This window comes from Lupinus angustifolius, chromosome LG15 (genome assembly GCF_001865875.1).
Source record: "Lupinus angustifolius cultivar Tanjil chromosome LG15, LupAngTanjil_v1.0, whole genome shotgun sequence".
NCBI lineage: Eukaryota > Viridiplantae > Streptophyta > Magnoliopsida > Fabales > Fabaceae > Lupinus > Lupinus angustifolius.
Window position 1 is genome coordinate 1568012 of NC_032023.1, and position 12951 is coordinate 1580962.

Here is a 12951-nt window from a genome sequence, read left to right on the forward strand (position 1 = left end):
ATATATATATATATATATATATATATATATATAATTAGGAGTAGTCTGTGTAAGTTTGAAAATGGAAGGGTGGTTTGTGTAATATCACTAATAGCATAGAGACAGTATTGGTCGTAGACTTTCTCCTTGCATTAACAAGAAGTTAGAGACAACTCAAACCATGACCGTACTATAAAAATTCAATTAAGATTTGTTTTGTATAAAATAAATAATTAGATTTAATATGAAATTAATAGCATAGAAACAGTGTTGGTCGTAAACCTCCTCCTCACATTAAGTAAGAAACTAGAGACGACTAAACCATTGTTGTACTATAAAAATTGCATTAGGATTCTTTTGGTAATAAAATAAAAAGTTAGATATAGTATGGAGTTAATAGCGTTGAGAAGAAGTTGGTCGTTGACATTCTCCTAGCCTTAAACAAGAAGTTAGAGGCAACTCGAAACATGAATATACTATAAAAATTTCATTAAGATTCATTTGGTAATAAAATAAATAATTAAATTTAGTATAGAATTAATAGCTTAAAGACAGTATTGGTCATAGACCTTTAATAGATTAAGAAATAAGTTAGAGGTGACTCGAAACATAACCGTACTATAAAACTTTCATTAAGATGCATTTGGTAATAAAATAAATAATTAGATTTAATTTGGAATCAATAGCATAGAGAAAGTGTTGGTTGTAGACCACCTCCTCACATTAAAAAAGAAGTTAGAGATGACTCAAACCATGAGCATACTATACAAATTCCATTAAGATTCGTTTGGTAATAAATAAATTATTAGATTTAGTATGAAATTAATAGCGTTGAGACGATGTTTGTCGTACACCTTCTTGCATTAAACAAAAATTTAGAGACAACTCACACCATGATCATGCTATAAAAATTTCATTAAGATTCGTTTGGAAAAAAAATTAGATTTAAAATGAAATTAATAGCATAGAGATGGTGTTAGTCATAGACCTTCTCCTCGCGTTAAGTAAGAAGTTAGAGACAAATCGAACAACGATCATATTATAAAAATTCCATTATGATTTTGGTAATAAAATAAATAATTAGATTTAGTATCCAATTAATAGCCTTGAGACGATGTTGGTCGTTGATATTCTCCTCGCAATAAGAAAGAAGTTAGAGGTGACTCGAACTATAATTGTACTATAAAAATTTCATTAAAATTCCTTTGCTAATAAAATGAATAATGAGATTTAATGGAATTAATTATGTAGAGATGGTGTTGGTCTTAGACCTTCTCCTCACATTAAGCAAAATGTTATATGCAACTTGAATCATGATTGTACAATAACAATTCTATTAATATTCATTTGGTAATAAAATAAATTATTAGATTTAATATGAAATTAATAGCATAGAGACGAAGTTGGTCTAGAGGACTCGAACCATGGATGTACTATAAAATTCTATTAACATTCATTTGGTATTAAAATAAATAATTAGATTTAATATGGAAGTAATAACTTAGAAATGGTATTGGTCGTAAACATTCTCCTTGCATTAAGGAAGAAGTTATAAAAGACTGGAACCATGACTGTGCTATAAAAAATTCATTAACTTAATTATATTCGTCACCATTTTTTGCTTAAGAAATTACACTTATCTATTACAAGATTTAACATTGTATTAATAGCCTAGAGACCTTATTCTCGCACTAAACAAAAAGTTATTGACGACTTGAACCACGACTATACTATAAAAAATTCTATTAAAGTTCATTTGGTAATAAAATAAATAATTAAATTTAGTATCAAATTAATAGTGTTGAGACAGTGTTAGTCGTAAACTTTCTTCTCACATTAAGCAAGAAGTTATGGAGGACTAAAACTATTAGTCTATTACTATACTATAAAGTTTCCATTAAGATTCGTTTGGTAATAAAATAAATAATTAGATTTGATATAGAATTAATAGAGTAGAGACGGTGTTGAATGTAAATATTATTCTTGCATTAAGCAAGAAGTTAGAGACAACTCGAATATGGACCTTACTATAAAAATTCTATTTAGATTAGTATGGAAATAAAACAAATAATTAGATTTTGTATGGAATTAATAGCGTAAATAATGTATTGGTCTTAGACCTTATCCAAGCATCATGCAAGAAGTTAGAGGAGAGTCTAACCATGACCGTACAATAAAAATTCCATTAAGATTCATTTGGTAATCAAATAAATAATTAGATATAGTATGTAATTAATAACGGAGAGACGGTGTTGGTCATAGATCATCTCCTCACATTAAGCAAGAAGTTACAGGTGACTAGAACAATGAACGTACTATAAAAATTTCATTAAGATTAGTTTGGTAATAAAATAAATAATTAGATTTAATATGAGATTAATAGCATAGAGACGGTGTTGGTCATAGATTTTCTCCTTGCATTAAGCAAGAAGTTATAAAGGACTTGAGCCATGATTGTACTATAAAAGTTCCATTAACATAATTACATTCGTCCCCATTTTTTTGTTTAAGAAATTATACTTATCTCTCCAATAGGGGTAGTGAATGTAATTTATTTATATAATTAGTAGTGGTTTGTATAGGGTTAAAAAAGGAGGGTTAATTTGTGTAGTTTCATTCAAAATTTGGGGTTGTTAGTGTAATTTATTCATGAGTAAATTAAATTTAAAAAATTAATTGTAAAAAGAAAAAAAAATGAGTAAAATACTAAGGGTGACAAGGCTACCTCGACCTAAGAATCTTTGATTAAAGACCATATTATCTAAGTTGGGGATAATAGAGAGTTTAACTGTAAAAAATATAGTAGAGACTCTAATTATCTTGAGAAATATCTAAATTAGGTTCACCTCTTTTTAAATCGTAGAGGTAGTGAGAGAAAGTTAGTGAGTGGTGCTCTAATAGTGTATCATTCCAACTTTTCGGGAACTCCTTCCCTAGCTTAGCAGCATGAGTGTTAGTGACCCCATCATTCCGTGGAGCTTCCTAGGTGGTATGGAAGATCCCAAACTGAAGGTTAATGCTTCAAGCCAAACATCTCCCAAGAAGCAATCTTTTGCTCAAGCTCTTAAGAGGACGTGTGACATTGTTGTCTCTCAGCTTCCACAACCGTGTATCAAAGGTGATGTCATTGACATTAAAATATTAGAAGTCGGCTACCAAGTTGGACTTCAAAGATGTAAAAGTCACTTATATGGTAGACTCATTATGGCCAAAGGAGACAACCTATCAAACATGCAGATCTGAAACTCAAACTAACTGTTATGTGGAATATGGTAGGAAAATGGCACATGATTTCGTTGGGAAGAGCGTTCTATGAGTTCTCATTCTCTTCGGTGGAAGATATGAGAAGTGTTTGTGTTATAGGGTCTTGGAACCTAAAACCAGGGATCTTGAGGTTGTCTCTTTGGATCCCAGATTTTAATCCTGCTCTACAAAAAGTGACTCGGTCTCAACGCTGGATAAAAATCATGGGGTTACCTCAACAATATTGGAGCCCAAGGATTATCTTCTCCATAGCAAGGGGGTTGGTACTCCTATTTCTATAGATGAAGCCACAAACAATAGATCATTTAGCCACTTTGCTAGAGTGTTTGTGGACATTAATCTCAGAAACTTCCGTCTGGATCAAATCTTGGTGGAAAGATAAGGCTTTGCTTCTTCTTTTTTTGTCAATTGAATTTAAGAATCTTCCTGATTTCTGTCTAGGTTGCCAATCTATTGGCTACCTGGTTTCAAATTTCAGAAGAGCCTTGAAGAAGGTAGTGGCTGATGATATTCCAAAACCTCGGAAACAAAAGGACAAAGTTCCCATGGACAAACCTTCTTTGTGACCAAAGACAATGATCTAGTAATTAACCTAAAGATTGACAAGAACATTGGCAAGAGTTTTGAGGGGTTACAAAGGGTGATTCGCTCCCCTATTAATGACAATGTCATGGACAAGTCCTCTTATGAGGAAAATGTTCTTGACTCTAGAATGTAAACTCAAGAAGAAGTAATTTCACCTATTGTCCAACAATTTGAAAATTATATAGTGCAACCTATTGAGGAGATTGAGAACTCGGTGGCTGCTAAAGATATGCAAATTGTTAATAGACTTTAGGCTGATGATGAGGTTGACTGCAGGGTACAAACTCCTTCTCATGTGTTGTATGCAGATTATATTCTGATTTTTTGTAAGGGGACCAAAAGGAATCTCCTAACCTGAAAGGTCTCACTCATGACTATGCTCAAGCTTCAGGTCAACAGGTTAACTCTTTCAAATGTAGATTTTATGCTGCCAATGCTTCTTCTAGGAAGATAGTTAGCTTGGCTTTTGTCTTAGGCTTCTCTACTGGTTTCCTGCCCCTAACTTACTTAGGTGTTCCTCTATTTATAGGGAAGCCTAGGAGAGTGCTTATCCAACCTACTGTTGACAAAATCATTCAAAAACTTGCTACTTGGAAAAATCTTGTCTCTCCTTCATGGGTAGAGTTAAGTTGGTCAAATCAGTTATCCAAAGTATTTTGGCATAAAACTTTCATATATACTCCTGGCTTCCAACCTGATCAAGTCTCTTGATAGCAGCATTAGAAACTTCAATTGGTCTAGTGATACCAAAACCATAAAACTGGTCATAGTTGCTTGGCACAAAGTGTGCACCCCTAGGAATGTAGGTGATTTGGGTTTGAGATCAATCTTGCATATGAACCAAGTTTTTGTGTTGAAGTTGACTTGGGACATATTAACCTCTAATCATGATTGAGCTTTGTTTTATAGGCTTAGATTTGGTTATGGTGCTAATCCTAACTGCAAGTATTTCAAGTCTTCAATATGACCTGGTATAAAAGCTAATTGGCACACTGCAATTTCTAACTCCATTTGGTTGGTGGGGAATGGAACCAAGATTAGATTTTGGAAGGACAATTGGCTTGGTGCTCCTTTGGTAGAAATCCTTAACATTACTGTCGAGCATCATTCTTCTTTAGTAGCTTATGTGGCTGATTTCACTCTAAACTCTAAATGGATAATCCCTGATATCTTGGTTGGCTTGTTTCCTCAAATTGCTGAGAACATTACTAAACATATTTTATCATCCAGTTAGGATAAACTGGTTTTGGAAAAGTTTTCTATGTTTTAACCGCAAAAAATATAGTGTTGTCTCCAAATATTTAGAGAGGTCAAATACGAGTTCACATCATCCTAAGCCATAGAGTTGGTTTCCAATAAAAAATCGGATGGTGATAGCGATGTTGGTTGGATTTTTCGTCACTAAGATTGTGGGTTGCAAGTATGATTCCTACCAGTATTGTATCTTGTGAAATATGTCTTACAATCATAAAATTTCCAAACACACAAATGATTTATACAACATATATAAAGTTATATAGAAGGGAAAAAATCTATCACAAAAACAACATGTTTCATTATTTATTTTTCGCTAAGTTTCAATCTGCAATCTTGGCGGTGGAAATTGCTCACTCAAAAGGTTGGAATGCTGTTTGGATTGAAAGTGATTCATATATCCTTTGTTGTGGAAATTTTCAAGGAAACAACAAGGCCTCCTTGGGATCTGTCTAATAGATGGTTTCTTTGCAAAAAGCTTTTTACTTCTATGACTTAGAAAGTATATCACATTTTTAGGGAAGGAAATTCTTGTACAAATTTACTAGCTAATCATGGGATTCATCCAAGACATACAATTGGTGGAATTCAACTCCTAAATTTATCTTTTTTGAGTGTAGTAGGAATTGATTGGGGTGTCCTAACTATAGATTCACTAACTTGTTTTAGCACCTTAGCTTAAAAAGAAATAATATACGGGACAAAGTTTAAATTCTTAACGCCATTATTTCATAACTAAGTATTAAGAATGCCTTGGAAACTAACTTCACCAATACCATAAATTTGAGAACTATTTGCTATTTGTTGATATTATAGAGTATAGATATAGAATTAAAAAAGGATGTTCAAAAATTATATTGATAATATTATGGATATTGTATGATGATATTGTAATTATTTGAGTTAAAAGACAAAACATTAACTCATATTATACTAATATTAGCATAAGCACTTACCCAGTCTCTCATTGGAGCCCCACAAATACACGATGGACAGAGCAGAAAGGTGGGAGAATAATTGCTCACAATCTTTGCAAAACTATCAGTGGCATCCCCTCGTCCATTCCCCTTAAACAAGGAGGCAAGACATCAGTATACAACAACATGAAAATAAAGACACATACAATATATCATGTCTAAAGACAAATATATTTATATTTTTTGTATTATCATTAATAATTAAATTTTAATTAAAATTAGATAATAAATATATTGTCAAAATTTTATTAGTTATATCTACATACATATATCTTCGTATAACAAAGAAACAAAGCATCAAATCCGGAAAAAAAAAAACAACTACCAATATGCCTAGGTTTAAGAAATAGGTTGGTAACTGGCCACGTGTTTGGTTAAAAAAAAGCTCAACACAAAAACAAAAAAATAACAAAAATCATATACAATAGCCTAGCCCGTAGATACTAGTCTCGTGCGACACCATGGTTTATTTTACTTTAGCCGGATTTTTATTGCAAAATTAAAATGTATAGTTATTCAATTTCATAATTTTATGCAATGTTAAGCTCTCCATTGAGAGAAGAATTGTAGGCCGAATAAAAACCTTGGCCCCAAGATTGAACTAAATTATGTAGAGGATTTTGGCCCAGTCCAGTTGGTTTTATTTTGTCCTTAAACACCAATAAACAAAATCTTTCTAGTTTATCGGTTTAACTTTAACAATAATAATAATGACCAAGTATATGTTTGCATTTGTGAAGTGCAAAATCAAGTTTGCATGGAAGCTACTAGTATTCACACAAACATGATGGAGTGAAACGTGGTGTCCCATTGATTTTCCAAACACGCACTAAATCTAGACTCCAACATTGAACATCCCAAATAACAAATAATAATAATACTAAAACAATGCTTAGTAGTGTTAATTTGGAGATCCTCTCCATTTTTGCCTATTTTTAACCTACGATGGTTTTTAAAATTTTCCAATCAATATTTGATTCATTTTTTTATTATATACATTAATTATGAAAGGATTAAGATTTTCTCCATTTATTGATGAAATAAGAGGTCTCATATTAGGTTTAACTAGTTTAAACAGTTAAATCGTCTAGGTTGGACCGACTGACTTCATGTATAACTAATAATTATCTATAAATATACAATTTTATATAATTAATAATTATGTATAATTATATTAAGTAATATATCTTCATATTTTTTGGACTATAGTAAAACAAACATTAGAGTAATGTTCTATTTTTTAAATTTTTTAAGTGATTCGTCTGGTTCACTTTTCAAGTTATTCTAGTTTAACACGATCTCCCTAGTTCAAAGCGATTCAGCCCTCAGTTGGTTAAGACTACAAACTAGAGTTGTTTTCAAGTCCGATTAAAGGTCGGAATATCTGGTCCGGTCCTCACAACATTGATGAAAAGGATTTAAGTTTATGAATAATATGTTCTTCAAATAAATGTATGTGTAATACCGTTAAATCAATATTATAAGATTAATATGGATGAAGATCCTCTCCAATACTGGAGATTCCAGTATTGGATGAGCATTATAACATGTGACAAAAAACTTTCATGACCATGATTTTAAGTTATATTTGAATAAAAAATTGAAAAATTGAAAATATTTTCTTTATCTTATAATACCATTTAGTATAAGATAAATACGGATGTAGATCCTCTCCAATGCTAGAGATTCCAGTATTAGATTAGCCTTATAATATGTGGCAAAAAACTTTGATGGCCATGATTTTAAGTTATGTTTCAATATAAAAAATTGAAAAACTGATAATATTTTATTTCTCCTCATATTTCAGTACTTAACTATCCAATACCAAAGAGGAGTTGAACGTTATCACATGCACAAGTGAATTTCGTTATATTTAGAGGAAGTGACTCAATTGTTCTTATATAAAAACTATGAGAACAATAAATTTGGGTCTTACAACCTTAAGTGAATGATTATTAAAAGTTAGTTATTGATCAAATGATTATTTAAATAAGATCTGATGATTCATATTAATTGTTCTAATTTCTCATAATAACAACTATTGTCACCTGAGTCACTTTCCTCTCCCTATGTATATATGAATATTTATTTAAAATGTATTTATTTTATCTAATAATCCACTGGTTCGCAAAATTAAATTGGAGAGTTAACCAAAAAAAAATACAATTTCATTGTCATTTTTCATTATAATTGGTCACAATAGTGGTATTTACTCAAATTGAACCAAATGATATTTAACTTTCTTCATAAGCTATATGATTTCAAATTGAACCAATTGATATTTAAATTTATACCATTTACCTTGAATGGTTTATTTTTATTCATTATATTTGTAACTCAATTTGGTGTACAACAACATTCCAATGGGGACCCACTAAATCCAACACAAATGCCCCCCTTAGGAAAGTTCTTTGTAATGCACTTTTGTTTGCAATCTGAAGCAGAAGTACATTGTCCTATGCAATTACCTAACCCTGGATTTGAAAACCCATTTGATGGTCCTGCAATCAAAATGTGTTAAAAACCATTTGACAATTTTAATGGAAACTTTGTGAGAATTTCAGTTTATTTCATTCAAGGTTAATTATTATAATTTGTTTCTATTCACATTATCATTCATAATCCTGGTACAAAATGGTATGAAACCAAAAAAAGGTTCAATTAAACAATTCAGTTAGTGAAATGAAAAGGATTACAAAATCTCATTATTATCATCCTCCATTCAATAGTTAACATTCTAAAATCAACGTTCTCCATCTTTTAAATGAAAACCCACCAGATTAATTTAAGATCAGAGAAAACAATAAACCTCTTATGTAGTGGAGAAACTACAATGAAAATGATATTACTATACATTTCAAAGCCAAAAATATAGCAGACACATAAATTGATTACATTAAAAGAACACTAGCTAGAAAAATAACCATACAAATATCCACTTTTCTTTAGAGATGAAAGTAACAATACCTGCGCCCAAAATCAAGAAAAGAGACAAAATCAACAAAAGACTTCTTTTGTAGTTGTGATAAGCCATTCTTCTGGGGTTGCACCTTTCTGACTATTGATGATGTGAAATATATATTGCTATGTATATATAATATATTGCTATGTATATATAAAGTTTAATGGAATATGATATATACTCCAATTATATTATCCTATTAATTCTCCTACTCACAAAGAGTGACATATGTCATAAAGTGATAATTTATTTATTAATAATTAGTTTTCAAGTGAAATGTGTCACTTTCTTATCGGTATAAGGATTTGTAGGAGAATTTAGTAGGATAATATTCTATTCCTCATATAGTTTAATATATATTAACCTAGTTTTTATGCCTATTGAATTACTTTCCAATGAATTATTTGAATAGTGACGTGTGTGACATGATAATTTATTTATTAATAATTGGTTTATAAGTTTACAAATGAAATGTGTCACTTTCTTATGAGTAGGATAATTTAGTTGGAGAATTGTATTACTCATAGATTATATACGTATGAACCTAGAGTTTTTATCTCTATTGAATTACTTTTATGTCCAATGAATTATTTGACTTCAAAGGAGAAAATTTTAATTGAATTATAATATATCACATTTATTGTGATATATATCACCCCTATTCAATTTTTATTTAAAGTTCACATTTATTGTGATCTTTGACCATAAACTCATTTTTTAGCCTATTATAACCATTCCAAAACATACAATTTTAATTATATGCTATAAATGTCTAATATTATAGTTGAAATATAGTTATTATAAGTAACTTTATTTATTCTTTGTAAACTATATTCACTCAAAGATGAAATTTTCAAAGGAAATATGCAACATCTACATTTCTTATAATTAAATTACACAAAGTAATAAAACATCACAAAAAAGACAACTTAATAAGCACTTTATTAGCAAGGGATTTTGAGACGGGTTTGGTTCAACAACAAGACCAACCTTTTCAATGTGCTTTGTTTATGGTGGGTTCTAGTTCGAAAATTCGTGGAAAAAAGAAGATGGTTCCTCCTCTATTGCAAATATTTCTGAAATACCTCATCTTTTCTTTATTGAATTGAATGAATATAGAAGGGAATGCTTATTTTATTTATAAGATGAGAATAGAAGTAACAAATTCCCTAAAAAACACGTGCTAAATTACAAAACAAAATTAACCAGATAATCGATTAACCATGTTAATAATCGATTATCGAACAAAAACTAACTGAAATAACTAATCAGTTAATCGATTAACTACAATATTACTCAATTAACTCTTTATTGATGCTGTTTTGTTTCATGATCCTTAGTTGAGCAAATTGTTGTGCAATGACTCATATCTCTAGATAACAACAATATAAGTTATGGGCTTGGACTGATGTAAAGGGGTTGGGGTAGAGGGCTATATATATTGATGTTATGTAGACCTAATGTAACAAGGAGAAGAATAGTAAAACACTAATCCTTATTCTCTAATAATATATAGTGGTAGCCGCTCAATGCTCTCGGGGACGTAGGCACAATTGGCCGAACCTCGTTACCAAATCTCTTGTGTTATTCTCTTGTCTCTATACTCTTTACTATTTGATTGTTCGCTTGTTCCCAACAATTGGTATCAGAGCTCGTCTTGTATCAGATGGCTCTTAACCCAGGTGCCAAATTCGAGGTGGGGAAGTTCGATGGAACTGGTAATTTCGGATTGTGGCAAAGGAGGGTTAAGGATGTGTTGGCTCAACAAGGTCTATCAAAGGCGCCGCGTGAGAATAAACCAGAGGGTATGGATCAACTGGATTGGGAAGAGTTGAAGGAGAAGGCTGCGAGAACCATACAACTCTGTCTATCAGATGAGGTGATGTATCATGTTATGGATCTGACATCACCAACAGAGGTGTGGGAGACATTAGAGAAGCGGTTCATGTCCAAGTCTCTAACAAATAAGCTGTATTTGAAACAGAGACTCTATGGCCTGAAGATGCAGGAAGGTGCTGATTTGCAACAACATCTCAACAGTTTTAATCAAGTGATCAATGACTTGCAGAAACTTGATGTGAAGGTTGATGATGAGGACAAAGCAATAATATTACTGTGTTCTTTGCCAAATTCCTATGAACACTTGGTGACAACATTGACGTACGGGAAAGACTCAATCAAACTGGATGAGATCACATCTGCACTTCTGTCCCACACTCAAAGAAGACAGAATGTAGGTGAAGGGTCTCAGGGTGATGGTCTGTATGTGAAAGGGAGCCAAGTGCGTGGGAGGAGACAAGGCAGAGGAGGTCATGCCAAAGGGAAAAGACCAACTTCCAGGGGCAGAACACCAGTAGAGTGCTACAAGTGCAAACAGACTGGGCATTATAAAAAGGATTGTCCCAATGAATGGAGTCCTAGCAAGCCGGTGGGGAAAGATGGGGTATCTACATCTGCAAATGTTGCACAGAAAGATGATTCTGGTTACAATAGTGAAGTTGATCTACTATCTGTATCATCAAATCACAATACAGATGAGTGGATACTTGACACTGGTTGTTCCCACCACATGACGCCTAACAGGGAATGGTTCACCACATACAGGGCAGGCAATTTTGGTTTCGTGTATCTCGGAAATAATAAAGCATGTGAAATTATTGGTATGGGAGAACTCAGAATTGTGATGGATGATGGTGTAGTGAAGACGTTATGTGAGGTTAGGCACATACCAGATTTGAAGAAGAATTTGGTTTCTTTGGGGACATTGCAGGCCAAAGGGTTTAGCTATAGAGCTGATGGGGACAGTGATATTCTTCGAGTATGCAAAGGTGCTCTGACTGTGATGAAGGGTAAAAGGACTGCAGGGAACACTTACAAGTTGTTAGGGAGAACAGTTGTAGGTGGAGTTGCTGGAGTGGCTGAAGAGATCTCAATAGATTCAGACCATGGTGCTACAAAATTATGGCACATGCGTTTGGGACACATGAGTGTGCGTGGTATGACAGAACTATGCAAAAGAGGATTGTTGAGGGGAGTCAGCAAATGCAAGCTAGATTTGTGCAAGTATTGTGTGCTTGGGAAACAAACACGAGTTAGTTTCAAGGCTGGCCAACACAGGACTCGAGGCATTCTAGATTATGTCCACACTGATGTATGGGGACCCACTCAGGAACCATCCCTAGGAGGTTCTAGGTATTTTGTTACTTTCGTTGATGACTTTTCTCGCAAGGTCTGGGTATATTTTCTGAAGCATAAGTCAGAAGTCTTTGCCAAGTTCAAGGTTTGGAAGGCAGAGGTAGAGAACCAGACTGGTAGGAAAATCAAATACATGAGGTCAGATAATGGCACAGAGTACAAAAACTCACAGTTTCAGAAATTCTGTGAGGAACATGGCATTCAGAGACACTTTTCAGTGAAGAAGACTCCTCAGCAGAATGGTGTTGCAGAGAGGATGAATAGAACTCTTACAGAGAGGGCCAGATGTATGAGACTGAATGCTGGACTTTCCAAAGGATTTTGGGAAGAGGCACTTAGTATGGCATGTTATGTCATCAATAGATCACCACGAGCTTCATTGGATGGTAAAGTTGCAGAAGAAGTATGGACAGGTAACCCAGTTAGTTATAATATGTTACGCATATTTGGTTGTCCTGCTTATATACATGTACCCAGTGATGAACGATCGAAACTTGATCCTAAGTCAAAGAGGTGTATCTTCATTGGATATACCAAAGGTGTGAAGAGGTTCAAGTTCTGGGATCCACTTTCCAGAAAGGTGGTGTTGAGTAGAGATTCAGTGTTTGATGAAGATTTCATGATGAAACAGTCAGTTTTGGCAGAGGTTCCCATGCCAAATGGAGAGACTTTAGGTTCAAATATGATTCCAGTGAGAAATGAAATGGTTCAGGTGAATAAAGGCAAGAAACCATG

At 32.8% G+C, this 12951-nt stretch overlaps 1 long non-coding RNA gene across 2 annotated transcripts in view; it reads right to left on the minus strand.

Moving 5' to 3' along the window:
* The window catches only part of LOC109327895, a 13278-nt gene continuing 8661 nt past the window's right edge, over positions 8335 to 12951 (minus strand). The window contains exons 1-2 of one of the 2 annotated variants that reach the window (XR_002105366.1): positions 9027 to 9116; positions 8335 to 8560 (exon numbers count right to left, since the gene is read on the minus strand). This is a non-coding gene — a long non-coding RNA (uncharacterized LOC109327895). Of the gene's footprint in view, positions 8561 to 9026; positions 9117 to 12951 lie in introns of those variants that run through there. The other variant, XR_002105365.1, reaches the window with a different exon arrangement.